Here is an 18,649-nt window from a genome sequence, read left to right as displayed (position 1 = left end):
GATACTCTTCACTGAAAAGCTTGGTTCTGCATACATTTTTAGCATACGTTTGCTCCTGCTGGGTCAGCCGAGCAGCGAATTTCTAATTAACCACCTGCTATCATGAGAGACATCAGGGCTGCATCTTTTGAGCCCAGTACTGAGCCTGAAAAGCATTTCCAACCCCACTTACAAGTGAAACTTGCTAAAATGTGCCTGTCTGCTCTTCACTGAAAAGCTGGTTCTGCAACATTTTTAGCATACGTTTGCTCCTGCTGGGTCAGCCGAGCAGCGAATTTCTAATTAACCACCTGCTATCATGAGAGACATCAGGGCTGCATCTTTTGAGCCCAGTACTGAGCCTGAAAAGCATTTCCAACCCCACTTACAAGTGAAACTTGCTAAAATGTGCCTCTCTGCTCTTCACTGAAAAGCTTGGTTCTGCATACATTTTTAGCATACGTTTGCTCCTGCTGGGTCAGCCGAGCAGCAAATTTCTAATTAACCACCTGCTATCATGAGAGACATCAGGGCTGCATCTTTTGAGCCCAGTACTGAGCCTGAAAAGCGTTTCCAACCCCACTTACAAGTGAAACTTGCTAAAATGTGCCTGGCTGCTCTTCAGTGAAAAGCTTGGTTCTGCATACATTTTTAGCATACGTTTGCTCCTACCGGGTCAGCCGAGCAGTGAATTTCTAATTAACCACCTGCTATCATGAGAGACATCAGGGCTGCATCTTTTGAGCCCAGTACTGAGCCTGAAAAGCGTTTCCAACCCCACTTACAAGTGAAACTTGCTAAAATGTGCCCTCTCTGCTCTTCACTGAAAAGCTTGGTTCTGCATACATTTTTAGCATACGTTTGCTCCTGTTGGGTCAGCCGAGCAGCGAATTTCTAATTAACCACCTGCTATCATGAGAGACATCAGGGCTGCATCTTTTGAGCCCAGTAATGAGCCTGAAAAGCAATTCCAACCCCACTTACAAGTGAAACTTGCTAAAATGTGCCTCTCTGCTCTTCACTGAAAAGCTTGGTTCTCCATACATTTTTAGCATACGTTTGCTCCTGCTGGGTCAGCCGAGCAGCAAATTTCTACTTAACCACCTGCTATCATGAGAGACATCAGGGCTGCATCTTTTGAGCCCAGTAATGAGCCTGAAAAGCAATTCCAACCCCACTTACAAGTGAAACTTGCTAAAATGTGCCTCTCTGCTCTTCACTGAAAAGCTGGTTCTGCATACATTTTTGGCCTACGTGTGCTCCTGCTGGGTCAGTCGAGCAGTGAATTTCTAATTAACCACCTGCTATCATGAGAGACATCAGGGCTGCATCTTTTGAGCCCAGTACTGAGCCTGAAAAGCATTTCCAACCCCACTTACAAGTGAAACTTGCTAAAATGTGCCTCTCTGCTCTTCACTGAAAAGCTTGGTTCTGCATACATTTTTAGCATACGTTTGCTCCTGCTGGGTCAGCCGAGCAGCGAATTTCTAATTAACCACCTGCTATCATGAGAGACATCAGGGCTGCATCTTTTGAGCCCAGTACTGAGCCTGAAAAGCATTTCCAACCCCACTTACAAGTGAAACTTGCTAAAATGTGCTTGGCTGCTCTTCACTGAAAAGCTGGTTCTGCAACATTTTTAGCATACGTTTGCTTCTGCTGGGTCAGCCGAGCAGCAAATTTCTACTTAACCACCTGCTATCATGAGAGACATCAGGGCTGCATCTTTTGAGCCCAGTACTGAGCCTGAAAAGCGTTTCCAACCCCACTTACAAGTGAAACTTGCTAAAATGTGCCTCTCTGCTCTTCACTGAAAAGCTTGGTTCTGCATACATGTTTAGCATACGTTTGCTCCTGCTGGGTCAGCCGAGCAGCGAATTTCTAAATAACCACCTGCTATCATGAGAGACATCAGGGCTGCATCTTTTGAGCCCAGTACTGAGCCTGAAAAGCGTTTCCAACCCCACTTACAAGTGAAACTTGCTAAAATGTGCCTCTCTGCTCTTCACTGAAAAGCTTGGTTCTGCAAACATTTTTAGCATACGTTTGCTCCTGCTGGGTCAGCCGAGCAGCAAATTTCTAATTAACCACCTGCTATCATGAGAGACATCAGGGCTGCATCTTTTGAGCCCAGTACTGAGCCTGAGAAGCGTTTCCAACCCCACTTACAAGTGAAACTTGCTCAAATGTGCCTGGATGCTCTTCACTGAAAAGCTTGGTTCTGCATACATTTTTAGCATATGTTTGCTCCTGCTGGGTCAGCCGAGCAGCGAATTTCTAATTAACCACCTGCTATCATGAGAGACATCAGGGCTGCATCTTTTGAGCCCAGTACTGAGCCTGAAAAGCATTTCCAACCCCACTTACAAGTGAAACTTGCTAAAATGTGCCTGGCTGCTCTTCACTGAAAAGCTGGTTCTGCAACATTTTTAGCATACGTTTGCTCCTGCTGGGTCAGCCGAGCAGCGAATTTCTAATTAACCACCTGCTATCATGAGAGACATCAGGGCTGCATCTTTTGAGCCCAGTACTGAGCCTGAAAAGCGTTTCCAACCCCACTTACAAGTGAAACTTGCTAAAATGTGCCTCTCTGCTCTTCACTGAAAAGCTTGGTTCTGCATACATTTTTAGCATACGTTTGCTCCTGCTGGGTCAGCCGAGCAGCAAATTTCTAATTAACCACCTGCTATCATGAGAGACATCAGGGCTGCATCTTTTGAGCCCAGTACTGAGCCTGAAAAGCGTTTCCAACCCCACTTACAAGTGAAACTTGCTAAAATGTGCCTGGCTGCTCTTCACTGAAAAGCTGGTTCTGCATACATTTTTGGCATACGTTTGCTCCTGCTGGGTCAGCCGAGCAGCGAATTTCTAATTAACCACCTGCTATCATGAGAGACATCAGGGCTGCATCTTTTGAGCCCAGTACTGAGCCTGAAAAGCGTTTCCAACCCCACTTACAAGTGAAACTTGCTAAAATGTGCCTCTCTGCTCTTCACTGAAAAGCTTGGTTCTGCATACATTTTTAGCATACGTTTGCTCCTGCCGGGTCAGCCGAGCAGCAAATTTCTAATTAACCACCTGCTATCATGATAGACATCAGGGCTGCATCTTTTGAGCCCAGTATGAGCCTGAAAAGCTTTTCCAACCCCACTTACAAGTGAAACTTGCTAAAATGTGCCTGGATGCTCTTCACTGAAAAGCTTGGTTCTGCATACATTTTTAGCATACATTTGCTCCTGCTGGGTCAGCCGAGCAGCAAATTTCTAATTAACCACCTGCTATCATGAGAGACATCAGGGCTGCATCTTTTGAGCCCAGTACTGAGCCTGAGAAGCGTTTCCAACCCCACTTACAAGTGAAACTTGCTAAAATGTGCCTGGATGCTCTTCACTGAAAAGCTTGGTTCTGCATACATTTTTAGCATACGTTTGCTCCTGCTGGGTCAGCCGAGCAGCGAATTTCTAATTAACCACCTGCTATCATGAGAGACATCAGGGCTGCATCTTTTGAGCCCAGTACTGAGCCTGAAAAGCATTTCCAACCCCACTTACAAGTGAAACTTGCTAAAATGTGCCTGGCTGCTCTTCACTGAAAAGCTGGTTCTGCAACATTTTTAGCATACGTTTGCTCCTGCTGGGTCAGCCGAGCAGCGAATTTCTAATTAACCACCTGCTATCATGAGAGACATCAGGGCTGCATCTTTTGAGCCCAGTACTGAGCCTGAAAAGCGTTTCCAACCCCACTTACAAGTGAAACTTGCTAAAATGTGCCTCTCTGCTCTTCACTGAAAAGCTTGGTTCTGCATACATTTTTAGCATACGTTTGCTCCTGCTGGGTCAGCCGAGCAGCAAATTTCTAATTAACCACCTGCTATCATGAGAGACATCAGGGCTGCATCTTTTGAGCCCAGTACTGAGCCTGAAAAGCGTTTCCAACCCCACTTACAAGTGAAACTTGCTAAAATGTGCCTGGATGCTCTTCACTGAAAAGCTTGGTTCTGCATACGATTTTAGCATATGTTTGCTCCTGTTGGGTCAGCCGAGCAGCGAATTTCTAATTAACCACCTGCTATCATGAGAGACATCAGGGCTGCATCTTTTGAGCCCAGTACTGATCCTGAAAAGCGTTTCCAACCCCACTTACAAGTGAAACTTGCTAAAATGTGCCTCTCTGCTCTTCACTGAAAAGCTTGGTTCTGCATACATTTTTAGCATACGTTTGCTCCTTCTGGGTCAGCCGAGCAGCGAATTTCTAATTAACCACCTGCTATCATGAGAGACATCAGGGCTGCATCTTTTGAGCCCAGTACTGAGCCTGAAAAGCGTTTCCAACCCCACTTACAAGTGAAACTTGCTAAAATGTGCCTCTCTGCTCTTCACTGAAAAGCTTGGTTCTGCATAAATTTTTAGCATACGTTTGCTCCTGCTGGGTCAGCCGAGCAGCAAATTTCTAATTAACCACCTGCTATCATGAGAGACATCAGGGCTGCATCTTTTGAGCCCAGTACTGAGCCTGAAAAGCATTTCCAACCCCACTTACAAGTGAAACTTGCTAAAATGTGCCTCTCTGCTCTTCACTGAAAAGCTTGGTTCTGCATACATTTTTAGCATACGTTTGCTCCTGCTGGGTCAGCCGAGCAGCGAATTTCTAATTAACCACCTGCTATCATGAGAGACATCAGGGCTGCATCTTTTGAGCCCAGTACTGAGCCTGAAAAGCATTTCCAACCCCACTTACAAGTGAAACTTGCTAAAATGTGCTTGGCTGCTCTTCACTGAAAAGCTGGTTCTGCAACATTTTTAGCATACGTTTGCTTCTGCTGGGTCAGCCGAGCAGCAAATTTCTACTTAACCACCTGCTATCATGAGAGACATCAGGGCTGCATCTTTTGAGCCCAGTACTGAGCCTGAAAAGCGTTTCCAACCCCACTTACAAGTGAAACTTGCTAAAATGTGCCTCTCTGCTCTTCACTGAAAAGCTTGGTTCTGCATACATGTTTAGCATACGTTTGCTCCTGCTGGGTCAGCCGAGCAGCGAATTTCTAAATAACCACCTGCTATCATGAGAGACATCAGGGCTGCATCTTTTGAGCCCAGTACTGAGCCTGAAAAGCGTTTCCAACCCCACTTACAAGTGAAACTTGCTAAAATGTGCCTCTCTGCTCTTCACTGAAAAGCTTGGTTTGCAAACATTTTTAGCATACGTTTGCTCCTGCTGGGTCAGCCGAGCAGCAAATTTCTAATTAACCACCTGCTATCATGAGAGACATCAGGGCTGCATCTTTTGAGCCCAGTACTGAGCCTGAGAAGCGTTTCCAACCCCACTTACAAGTGAAACTTGCTCAAATGTGCCTGGATGCTCTTCACTGAAAAGCTTGGTTCTGCATACATTTTTAGCATATGTTTGCTCCTGCTGGGTCAGCCGAGCAGCGAATTTCTAATTAACCACCTGCTATCATGAGAGACATCAGGGCTGCATCTTTTGAGCCCAGTACTGAGCCTGAAAAGCATTTCCAACCCCACTTACAAGTGAAACTTGCTAAAATGTGCCTGGCTGCTCTTCACTGAAAAGCTGGTTCTGCAACATTTTTAGCATACGTTTGCTCCTGCTGGGTCAGCCGAGCAGCGAATTTCTAATTAACCACCTGCTATCATGAAAGACATCAGGGCTGCATCTTTTGAGCCCAGTACTGAGCCTGAAAAGCGTTTCCAACCCCACTTACAAGTGAAACTTGCTAAAATGTGCCTCTCTGCTCTTCACTGAAAAGCTTGGTTCTGCATACATTTTTAGCATACGTTTGCTCCTGCTGGGTCAGCCGAGCAGCAAATTTCTAATTAACCACCTGCTATCATGAGAGACATCAGGGCTGCATCTTTTGAGCCCAGTACTGAGCCTGAAAAGCGTTTCCAACCCCACTTACAAGTGAAACTTGCTAAAATGTGCCTGGCTGCTCTTCACTGAAAAGCTGGTTCTGCATACATTTTTGGCATACGTTTGCTCCTGCTGGGTCAGCCGAGCAGCGAATTTCTAATTAACCACCTGCTATCATGAGAGACATCAGGGCTGCATCTTTTGAGCCCAGTACTGAGCCTGAAAAGCGTTTCCAACCCCACTTACAAGTGAAACTTGCTAAAATGTGCCTCTCTGCTCTTCACTGAAAAGCTTGGTTCTGCATACATTTTTAGCATACGTTTGCTCCTGCCGGGTCAGCCGAGCAGCAAATTTCTAATTAACCACCTGCTATCATGATAGACATCAGGGCTGCATCTTTTGAGCCCAGTATGAGCCTGAAAAGCTTTTCCAACCCCACTTACAAGTGAAACTTGCTAAAATGTGCCTGGATGCTCTTCACTGAAAAGCTTGGTTCTGCATACATTTTTAGCATACATTTGCTCCTGCTGGGTCAGCCGAGCAGCAAATTTCTAATTAACCACCTGCTATCATGAGAGACATCAGGGCTGCATCTTTTGAGCCCAGTACTGAGCCTGAGAAGCGTTTCCAACCCCACTTACAAGTGAAACTTGCTAAAATGTGCCTGGATGCTCTTCACTGAAAAGCTTGGTTCTGCATACATTTTTAGCATACGTTTGCTCCTGCTGGGTCAGCCGAGCAGCGAATTTCTAATTAACCACCTGCTATCATGAGAGACATCAGGGCTGCATCTTTTGAGCCCAGTACTGAGCCTGAAAAGCATTTCCAACCCCACTTACAAGTGAAACTTGCTAAAATGTGCCTGGCTGCTCTTCACTGAAAAGCTGGTTCTGCAACATTTTTAGCATACGTTTGCTCCTGCTGGGTCAGCCGAGCAGCGAATTTCTAATTAACCACCTGCTATCATGAGAGACATCAGGGCTGCATCTTTTGAGCCCAGTACTGAGCCTGAAAAGCGTTTCCAACCCCACTTACAAGTGAAACTTGCTAAAATGTGCCTCTCTGCTCTTCACTGAAAAGCTTGGTTCTGCATACATTTTTAGCATACGTTTGCTCCTGCTGGGTCAGCCGAGCAGCAAATTTCTAATTAACCACCTGCTATCATGAGAGACATCAGGGCTGCATCTTTTGAGCCCAGTACTGAGCCTGAAAAGCGTTTCCAACCCCACTTACAAGTGAAACTTGCTAAAATGTGCCTGGATGCTCTTCACTGAAAAGCTTGGTTCTGCATACGATTTTAGCATATGTTTGCTCCTGTTGGGTCAGCCGAGCAGCGAATTTCTAATTAACCACCTGCTATCATGAGAGACATCAGGGCTGCATCTTTTGAGCCCAGTACTGATCCTGAAAAGCGTTTCCAACCCCACTTACAAGTGAAACTTGCTAAAATGTGCCTCTCTGCTCTTCACTGAAAAGCTTGGTTCTGCATACATTTTTAGCATACGTTTGCTCCTGCTGGGTCAGCCGAGCAGCGAATTTCTAATTAACCACCTGCTATCATGAGAGACATCAGGGCTGCATCTTTTGAGCCCAGTACTGAGCCTGAAAAGCGTTTCCAACCCCACTTACAAGTGAAACTTGCTAAAATGTGCCTCTCTGCTCTTCACTGAAAAGCTTGGTTCTGCATAAATTTTTAGCATACGTTTGCTCCTGCTGGGTCAGCCGAGCAGCAAATTTCTAATTAACCACCTGCTATCATGAGAGACATCAGGGCTGCATCTTTTGAGCCCAGTACTGAGCCTGAAAAGCATTTCCAACCCCACTTACAAGTGAAACTTGCTAAAATGTGCCTCTCTGCTCTTCACTGAAAAGCTTGGTTCTGCATACATTTTTAGCATACGTTTGCTCCTGCTGGGTCAGCCGAGCAGCGAATTTCTAATTAACCACCTGCTATCATGAGAGACATCAGGGCTGCATCTTTTGAGCCCAGTACTGAGCCTGAAAAGCATTTCCAACCCCACTTACAAGTGAAACTTGCTAAAATGTGCTTGGCTGCTCTTCACTGAAAAGCTGGTTCTGCAACATTTTTAGCATACGTTTGCTTCTGCTGGGTCAGCCGAGCAGCAAATTTCTACTTAACCACCTGCTATCATGAGAGACATCAGGGCTGCATCTTTTGAGCCCAGTACTGAGCCTGAAAAGCGTTTCCAACCCCACTTACAAGTGAAACTTGCTAAAATGTGCCTCTCTGCTCTTCACTGAAAAGCTTGGTTCTGCATACATGTTTAGCATACGTTTGCTCCTGCTGGGTCAGCCGAGCAGCGAATTTCTAAATAACCACCTGCTATCATGAGAGACATCAGGGCTGCATCTTTTGAGCCCAGTACTGAGCCTGAAAAGCGTTTCCAACCCCACTTACAAGTGAAACTTGCTAAAATGTGCCTCTCTGCTCTTCACTGAAAAGCTTGGTTCTGCAAACATTTTTAGCATACGTTTGCTCCTGCTGGGTCAGCCGAGCAGCAAATTTCTAATTAACCACCTGCTATCATGAGAGACATCAGGGCTGCATCTTTTGAGCCCAGTACTGAGCCTGAGAAGCGTTTCCAACCCCACTTACAAGTGAAACTTGCTAAAATGTGCCTGGATGCTCTTCACTGAAAAGCTTGGTTCTGCATACATTTTTAGCATATGTTTGCTCCTGCTGGGTCAGCCGAGCAGCGAATTTCTAATTAACCACCTGCTATCATGAGAGACATCAGGGCTGCATCTTTTGAGCCCAGTACTGAGCCTGAAAAGCATTTCCAACCCCACTTACAAGTGAAACTTGCTAAAATGTGCCTGGCTGCTCTTCACTGAAAAGCTGGTTCTGCAACATTTTTAGCATACGTTTGCTCCTGCTGGGTCAGCCGAGCAGCGAATTTCTAATTAACCACCTGCTATCATGAGAGACATCAGGGCTGCATCTTTTGAGCCCAGTACTGAGCCTGAAAAGCGTTTCCAACCCCACTTACAAGTGAAACTTGCTAAAATGTGCCTCTCTGCTCTTCACTGAAAAGCTTGGTTCTGCATACATTTTTAGCATTCGTTTGCTCCTGCTGGGTCAGCCGAGCAGCAAATTTCTAATTAACCACCTGCTATCATGAGAGACATCAGGGCTGCATCTTTTGAGCCCAGTACTGAGCCTGAAAAGCGTTTCCAACCCCACTTACAAGTGAAACTTGCTAAAATGTGCCTGGATGCTCTTCACTGAAAAGCTTGGTTCTGCATACGATTTTAGCATATGTTTGCTCCTGTTGGGTCAGCCGAGCAGCGAATTTCTAATTAACCACCTGCTATCATGAGAGACATCAGGGCTGCATCTTTTGAGCCCAGTACTGAGCCTGAAAAGCGTTTCCAACCCCACTTACAAGTGAAACTTGCTAAAATGTGCCTCTCTGCTCTTCACTGAAAAGCTTGGTTCTGCATACATTTTTAGCATACGTTTGCTCCTGCTGGGTCAGCCGAGCAGCGAATTTCTAATTAACCACCTGCTATCATGAGAGACATCAGGGCTGCATCTTTTGAGCCCAGTACTGAGCCTGAAAAGCGTTTCCAACCCCACTTACAAGTGAAACTTGCTAAAATGTGCCTCTCTGCTCTTCACTGAAAAGCTTGGTTCTGCATAAATTTTTAGCATACGTTTGCTCCTGCTGGGTCAGCCGAGCAGCAAATTTCTAATTAACCACCTGCTATCATGAGAGACATCAGGGCTGCATCTTTTGAGCCCAGTACTGAGCCTGAAAAGCATTTCCAACCCCACTTACAAGTGAAACTTGCTAAAATGTGCCTGGATGCTCTTCACTGAAAAGCTTGGTTCTGTATACATTTTTAGCATACGTTTGCTCCTGTTGGGTCAGCCGAGCAGCGAATTTCTAATTAACCACCTGCTATCATGAGAGACATCAGGGCTGCATCTTTTGAGCCCAGTACTGAGCCTGAAAAGCATTTCCAACCCCACTTACAAGTGAAACTTGCTAAAATGTGCCTCTCTGCTCTTCCCTGAAAAGCTTGGTTCTGCATACATTTTTAGCATACGTTTGCTCCTGCTGGGTCAGCCGAGCAGCGAATTTCTAATTAACCACCTGCTATCATGAGAGACATCAGGGCTGCATCTTTTGAGCCCAGTACTGAGCCTGAAAAGCATTTCCAACCCCACTTACAAGTGAAACTTGCTAAAATGTGCCTGGCTGCTCTTCACTGAAAAGCTGGTTCTGCAACATTTTTAGCATACGTTTGCTCCTGCTGGGTCAGCCGAGCAGCGAATTTCTAATTAACCACCTGCTATCATGAGAGACATCAGGGCTGCATCTTTTGAGCCCAGTACTGAGCCTGAAAAGCGTTTCCAACCCCACTTACAAGTGAAACTTGCTAAAATGTGCCTCTCTGCTCTTCACTGAAAAGCTTGGTTCTGCATACATTTTTAGCATTCGCTTGCTCCTGCTGGGTCAGCCGAGCAGCAAATTTCTAATTAACCACCTGCTATCATGAGAGACATCAGGGCTGCATCTTTTGAGCCCAGTACTGAGCCTGAAAAGCGTTTCCAACCCCACTTACAAGTGAAACTTGCTAAAATGTGCCTGGATGCTCTTCACTGAAAAGCTTGGTTCTGCATACGATTTTAGCATATGTTTGCTCCTGTTGGGTCAGCCGAGCAGCGAATTTCTAATTAACCACCTGCTATCATGAGAGACATCAGGGCTGCATCTTTTGAGCCCAGTACTGAGCCTGAAAAGCGTTTCCAACCCCACTTACAAGTGAAACTTGCTAAAATGTGCCTCTCTGCTCTTCACTGAAAAGCTTGGTTCTGCATACATTTTTAGCATACGTTTGCTCCTGCTGGGTCAGCCGAGCAGCGAATTTCTAATTAACCACCTGCTATCATGAGAGACATCAGGGCTGCATCTTTTGAGCCCAGTACTGAGCCTGAAAAGCGTTTCCAACCCCACTTACAAGTGAAACTTGCTAAAATGTGCCTCTCTGCTCTTCACTGAAAAGCTTGGTTCTGCATAAATTTTTAGCATACGTTTGCTCCTGCTGGGTCAGCCGAGCAGCAAATTTCTAATTAACCACCTGCTATCATGAGAGACATCAGGGCTGCATCTTTTGAGCCCAGTACTGAGCCTGAAAAGCATTTCCAACCCCACTTACAAGTGAAACTTGCTAAAATGTGCCTGGATGCTCTTCACTGAAAAGCTTGGTTCTGTATACATTTTTAGCATACGTTTGCTCCTGTTGGGTCAGCCGAGCAGCGAATTTCTAATTAACCACCTGCTATCATGAGAGACATCAGGGCTGCATCTTTTGAGCCCAGTACTGAGCCTGAAAAGCATTTCCAACCCCACTTACAAGTGAAACTTGCTAAAATGTGCCTCTCTGCTCTTCCCTGAAAAGCTTGGTTCTGCATACATTTTTAGCATACGTTTGCTCCTGCTGGGTCAGCCGAGCAGCGAATTTCTAATTAACCACCTGCTATCATGAGAGACATCAGGGCTGCATCTTTTGAGCCCAGTACTGAGCCTGAAAAGCATTTCCAACCCCACTTACAAGTGAAACTTGCTAAAATGTGCCTGGCTGCTCTTCACTGAAAAGCTGGTTCTGCAACATTTTTAGCATACGTTTGCTCCTGCTGGGTCAGCCGAGCAGCGAATTTCTAATTAACCACCTGCTATCATGAGAGACATCAGGGCTGCATCTTTTGAGCCCAGTACTGAGCCTGAAAAGCGTTTCCAACCCCACTTACAAGTGAAACTTGCTAAAATGTGCCTCTCTGCTCTTCACTGAAAAGCTTGGTTCTGCATACATTTTTAGCATACGTTTGCTCCTGCTGGGTCAGCCGAGCAGCAAATTTCTAATTAACCACCTGCTATCATGAGAGACATCAGGGCTGCATCTTTTGAGCCCAGTACTGAGCCTGAAAAGCATTTCCAACCCCACTTACAAGTGAAACTTGCTAAAATGTGCCTCTCTGCTCTTCACTGAAAAGCTTGGTTCTGCATACAATTTTAGCATACGTTTGCTCCTGCTGGGTCAGCCGAGCAGCAAATTTCTAATTAACCACCTGCTATCATGAGAGACATCAGGGCTGCATCTTTTGAGCCCAGTACTGAGCCTGAAAAGCGTTTCCAACCCCACTTACAAGTGAAACTTGCTAAAATGTGCCTGGCTGCTCTTCACTGAAAAGCTGGTTCTGCAACATTTTTAGCATACGTTTGCTCCTGCTGGGTCAGCCGAGCAGCAAATTTCTACTTAACCACCTGCTATCATGAGAGACATCAGGGCTGCATCTTTTGAGCCCAGTACTGAGCCTGAAAAGCGTATCCAACCCCACTTACAAGGAAACTTGCTAAAATGTGCCTGGATACTCTTCACTGAAAAGCTTGGTTCTGCATACATTTTTAGCATACGTTTGCTCCTGCTGGGTCAGCCGAGCAGCGAATTTCTAATTAACCACCTGCTATCATGAGAGACATCAGGGCTGCATCTTTTGAGCCCAGTACTGAGCCTGAAAAGCATTTCCAACCCCACTTACAAGTGAAACTTGCTAAAATGTGCCTGTCTGCTCTTCACTGAAAAGCTGGTTCTGCAACATTTTTAGCATACGTTTGCTCCTGCTGGGTCAGCCGAGCAGCGAATTTCTAATTAACCACCTGCTATCATGAGAGACATCAGGGCTGCATCTTTTGAGCCCAGTACTGAGCCTGAAAAGCGTTTCCAACCCCACTTACAAGTGAAACTTGCTAAAATGTGCCTCTCTGCTCTTCACTGAAAAGCTTGGTTCTGCATACATTTTTAGCATACGTTTGCTCCTGCTGGGTCAGCCGAGCAGCAAATTTCTAATTAACCACCTGCTATCATGAGAGACATCAGGGCTGCATCTTTTGAGCCCAGTACTGAGCCTGAAAAGCGTTTCCAACCCCACTTACAAGTGAAACTTGCTAAAATGTGCTTGGCTGCTCTTCACTGAAAAGCTGGTTCTGCAACATTTTTAGCATACGTTTGCTTCTGCTGGGTCAGCCGAGCAGCAAATTTCTACTTAACCACCTGCTATCATGAGAGACATCAGGGCTGCATCTTTTGAGCCCAGTACTGAGCCTGAAAAGCGTTTCCAACCCCACTTACAAGTGAAACTTGCTAAAATGTGCCTCTCTGCTCTTCACTGAAAAGCTTGGTTCTGCATACATGTTTAGCATACGTTTGCTCCTGCTGGGTCAGCCGAGCAGCGAATTTCTAAATAACCACCTGCTATCATGAGAGACATCAGGGCTGCATCTTTTGAGCCCAGTACTGAGCCTGAAAAGCGTTTCCAACCCCACTTACAAGTGAAACTTGCTAAAATGTGCCTCTCTGCTCTTCACTGAAAAGCTTGGTTCTGCAAACATTTTTAGCATACGTTTGCTCCTGCTGGGTCAGCCGAGCAGCAAATTTCTAATTAACCACCTGCTATCATGAGAGACATCAGGGCTGCATCTTTTGAGCCCAGTACTGAGCCTGAGAAGCGTTTCCAACCCCACTTACAAGTGAAACTTGCTAAAATGTGCCTGGATGCTCTTCACTGAAAAGCTTGGTTCTGCATACATTTTTAGCATATGTTTGCTCCTGCTGGGTCAGCCGAGCAGCGAATTTCTAATTAACCACCTGCTATCATGAGAGACATCAGGGCTGCATCTTTTGAGCCCAGTACTGAGCCTGAAAAGCATTTCCAACCCCACTTACAAGTGAAACTTGCTAAAATGTGCCTGGCTGCTCTTCACTGAAAAGCTGGTTCTGCAACATTTTTAGCATACGTTTGCTCCTGCTGGGTCAGCCGAGCAGCGAATTTCTAATTAACCACCTGCTATCATGAGAGACATCAGGGCTGCATCTTTTGAGCCCAGTACTGAGCCTGAAAAGCGTTTCCAACCCCACTTACAAGTGAAACTTGCTAAAATGTGCCTCTCTGCTCTTCACTGAAAAGCTTGGTTCTGCATACATTTTTAGCATTCGTTTGCTCCTGCTGGGTCAGCCGAGCAGCAAATTTCTAATTAACCACCTGCTATCATGAGAGACATCAGGGCTGCATCTTTTGAGCCCAGTACTGAGCCTGAAAAGCGTTTCCAACCCCACTTACAAGTGAAACTTGCTAAAATGTGCCTGGATGCTCTTCACTGAAAAGCTTGGTTCTGCATACGATTTTAGCATATGTTTGCTCCTGTTGGGTCAGCCGAGCAGCGAATTTCTAATTAACCACCTGCTATCATGAGAGACATCAGGGCTGCATCTTTTGAGCCCAGTACTGAGCCTGAAAAGCGTTTCCAACCCCACTTACAAGTGAAACTTGCTAAAATGTGCCTCTCTGCTCTTCACTGAAAAGCTTGGTTCTGCATACATTTTTAGCATACGTTTGCTCCTGCTGGGTCAGCCGAGCAGCGAATTTCTAATTAACCACCTGCTATCATGAGAGACATCAGGGCTGCATCTTTTGAGCCCAGTACTGAGCCTGAAAAGCGTTTCCAACCCCACTTACAAGTGAAACTTGCTAAAATGTGCCTCTCTGCTCTTCACTGAAAAGCTTGGTTCTGCATAAATTTTTAGCATACGTTTGCTCCTGCTGGGTCAGCCGAGCAGCAAATTTCTAATTAACCACCTGCTATCATGAGAGACATCAGGGCTGCATCTTTTGAGCCCAGTACTGAGCCTGAAAAGCATTTCCAACCCCACTTACAAGTGAAACTTGCTAAAATGTGCCTGGATGCTCTTCACTGAAAAGCTTGGTTCTGTATACATTTTTAGCATACGTTTGCTCCTGTTGGGTCAGCCGAGCAGCGAATTTCTAATTAACCACCTGCTATCATGAGAGACATCAGGGCTGCATCTTTTGAGCCCAGTACTGAGCCTGAAAAGCATTTCCAACCCCACTTACAAGTGAAACTTGCTAAAATGTGCCTCTCTGCTCTTCCCTGAAAAGCTTGGTTCTGCATACATTTTTAGCATACGTTTGCTCCTGCTGGGTCAGCCGAGCAGCGAATTTCTAATTAACCACCTGCTATCATGAGAGACATCAGGGCTGCATCTTTTGAGCCCAGTACTGAGCCTGAAAAGCATTTCCAACCCCACTTACAAGTGAAACTTGCTAAAATGTGCCTGGCTGCTCTTCACTGAAAAGCTGGTTCTGCAACATTTTTAGCATACGTTTGCTCCTGCTGGGTCAGCCGAGCAGCGAATTTCTAATTAACCACCTGCTATCATGAGAGACATCAGGGCTGCATCTTTTGAGCCCAGTACTGAGCCTGAAAAGCGTTTCCAACCCCACTTACAAGTGAAACTTGCTAAAATGTGCCTCTCTGCTCTTCACTGAAAAGCTTGGTTCTGCATACATTTTTAGCATTCGCTTGCTCCTGCTGGGTCAGCCGAGCAGCAAATTTCTAATTAACCACCTGCTATCATGAGAGACATCAGGGCTGCATCTTTTGAGCCCAGTACTGAGCCTGAAAAGCGTTTCCAACCCCACTTACAAGTGAAACTTGCTAAAATGTGCCTGGATGCTCTTCACTGAAAAGCTTGGTTCTGCATACGATTTTAGCATATGTTTGCTCCTGTTGGGTCAGCCGAGCAGCGAATTTCTAATTAACCACCTGCTATCATGAGAGACATCAGGGCTGCATCTTTTGAGCCCAGTACTGAGCCTGAAAAGCGTTTCCAACCCCACTTACAAGTGAAACTTGCTAAAATGTGCCTCTCTGCTCTTCACTGAAAAGCTTGGTTCTGCATACATTTTTAGCATACGTTTGCTCCTGCTGGGTCAGCCGAGCAGCGAATTTCTAATTAACCACCTGCTATCATGAGAGACATCAGGGCTGCATCTTTTGAGCCCAGTACTGAGCCTGAAAAGCGTTTCCAACCCCACTTACAAGTGAAACTTGCTAAAATGTGCCTCTCTGCTCTTCACTGAAAAGCTTGGTTCTGCATAAATTTTTAGCATACGTTTGCTCCTGCTGGGTCAGCCGAGCAGCAAATTTCTAATTAACCACCTGCTATCATGAGAGACATCAGGGCTGCATCTTTTGAGCCCAGTACTGAGCCTGAAAAGCATTTCCAACCCCACTTACAAGTGAAACTTGCTAAAATGTGCCTGGATGCTCTTCACTGAAAAGCTTGGTTCTGTATACATTTTTAGCATACGTTTGCTCCTGTTGGGTCAGCCGAGCAGCGAATTTCTAATTAACCACCTGCTATCATGAGAGACATCAGGGCTGCATCTTTTGAGCCCAGTACTGAGCCTGAAAAGCATTTCCAACCCCACTTACAAGTGAAACTTGCTAAAATGTGCCTCTCTGCTCTTCCCTGAAAAGCTTGGTTCTGCATACATTTTTAGCATACGTTTGCTCCTGCTGGGTCAGCCGAGCAGCGAATTTCTAATTAACCACCTGCTATCATGAGAGACATCAGGGCTGCATCTTTTGAGCCCAGTACTGAGCCTGAAAAGCATTTCCAACCCCACTTACAAGTGAAACTTGCTAAAATGTGCCTGGCTGCTCTTCACTGAAAAGCTGGTTCTGCAACATTTTTAGCATACGTTTGCTCCTGCTGGGTCAGCCGAGCAGCGAATTTCTAATTAACCACCTGCTATCATGAGAGACATCAGGGCTGCATCTTTTGAGCCCAGTACTGAGCCTGAAAAGCGTTTCCAACCCCACTTACAAGTGAAACTTGCTAAAATGTGCCTCTCTGCTCTTCACTGAAAAGCTTGGTTCTGCATACATTTTTAGCATACGTTTGCTCCTGCTGGGTCAGCCGAGCAGCAAATTTCTAATTAACCACCTGCTATCATGAGAGACATCAGGGCTGCATCTTTTGAGCCCAGTACTGAGCCTGAAAAGCATTTCCAACCCCACTTACAAGTGAAACTTGCTAAAATGTGCCTCTCTGCTCTTCACTGAAAAGCTTGGTTCTGCATACAATTTTAGCATACGTTTGCTCCTGCTGGGTCAGCCGAGCAGCAAATTTCTAATTAACCACCTGCTATCATGAGAGACATCAGGGCTGCATCTTTTGAGCCCAGTACTGAGCCTGAAAAGCGTTTCCAACCCCACTTACAAGTGAAACTTGCTAAAATGTGCCTGGCTGCTCTTCACTGAAAAGCTGGTTCTGCAACATTTTTAGCATACGTTTGCTCCTGCTGGGTCAGCCGAGCAGCAAATTTCTACTTAACCACCTGCTATCATGAGAGACATCAGGGCTGCATCTTTTGAGCCCAGTACTGAGCCTGAAAAGCGTATCCAACCCCACTTACAAGGAAACTTGCTAAAATGTGCCTGGATACTCTTCACTGAAAAGCTTGGTTCTGCATACATTTTTAGCATACGTTTGCTCCTGCTGGGTCAGCCGAGCAGCGAATTTCTAATTAACCACCTGCTATCATGAGAGACATCAGGGCTGCATCTTTTGAGCCCAGTACTGAGCCTGAAAAGCATTTCCAACCCCACTTACAAGTGAAACTTGCTAAAATGTGCCTGTCTGCTCTTCACTGAAAAGCTGGTTCTGCAACATTTTTAGCATACGTTTGCTCCTGCTGGGTCAGCCGAGCAGCGAATTTCTAATTAACCACCTGCTATCATGAGAGACATCAGGGCTGCATCTTTTGAGCCCAGTACTGAGCCTGAAAAGCGTTTCCAACCCCACTTACAAGTGAAACTTGCTAAAATGTGCCTCTCTGCTCTTCACTGAAAAGCTTGGTTCTGCATACATTTTTAGCATACGTTTGCTCCTGCTGGGTCAGCCGAGCAGCAAATTTCTAATTAACCACCTGCTATCATGAGAGACATCAGGGCTGCATCTTTTGAGCCCAGTACTGAGCCTGAAAAGCGTTTCCAACCCCACTTACAAGTGAAACTTGCTAAAATGTGCCTGGCTGCTCTTCACTGAAAAGCTGGTTCTGCAACATTTTTAGCATACGTTTGCTCCTGCTGGGTCAGCCGAGTAGCAAATTTCTACTTAACCACCTGCTATCATGAGAGACATCAGGGCTGCATCTTTTGAGCCCAGTACTGAGCCTGAAAAGCGTTTCCAACCCCACTTACAAGTGAAACTTGCTAAAATGTGCCTGGCTGCTCTTCAGTGAAAAGCTTGGTTCTGCATACATTTTTAGCATACGTTTGCTCCTACCGGGTCAGCCGAGCAGTGAATTTCTAATTAACCACCTGCTATCATGAGAGACATCAGGGCTGCATCTTTTGAGCCCAGTACTGAGCCTGAAAAGCGTTTCCAACCCCACTTACAAGTGAAACTTGCTAAAATGTGCCCTCTCTGCTCTTCACTGAAAAGCTTGGTTCTGCATACATTTTTAGCATACGTTTGCTCCTGTTGGGTCAGCCGAGCAGCGAATTTCTAATTAACCACCTGCTATCATGAGAGACATCAGGGCTGCATCTTTTGAGCCCAGTAATGAGCCTGAAAAGCAATTCCAACCCCACTTACAAGTGAAACTTGCTAAAATGTGCCTCTCTGCTCTTCACTGAAAAGCTTGGTTCTCCATACATTTTTAGCATACGTTTGCTCCTGCTGGGTCAGCCGAGCAGCAAATTTCTACTTAACCACCTGCTATCATGAGAGACATCAGGGCTGCATCTTTTGAGCCCAGTAATGAGCCTGAAAAGCAATTCCAACCCCACTTACAAGTGAAACTTGCTAAAATGTGCCTCTCTGCTCTTCACTGAAAAGCTGGTTCTGCATACATTTTTGGCCTACGTGTGCTCCTGCTGGGTCAGTCGAGCAGTGAATTTCT

Source organism: Lissotriton helveticus, chromosome 2_1 (genome assembly GCF_964261635.1).
Source record: "Lissotriton helveticus chromosome 2_1, aLisHel1.1, whole genome shotgun sequence".
In the NCBI taxonomy this organism is placed as follows: domain Eukaryota; kingdom Metazoa; phylum Chordata; class Amphibia; order Caudata; family Salamandridae; genus Lissotriton; species Lissotriton helveticus.
Note: the sequence above shows the minus strand (reverse complement) of the source record.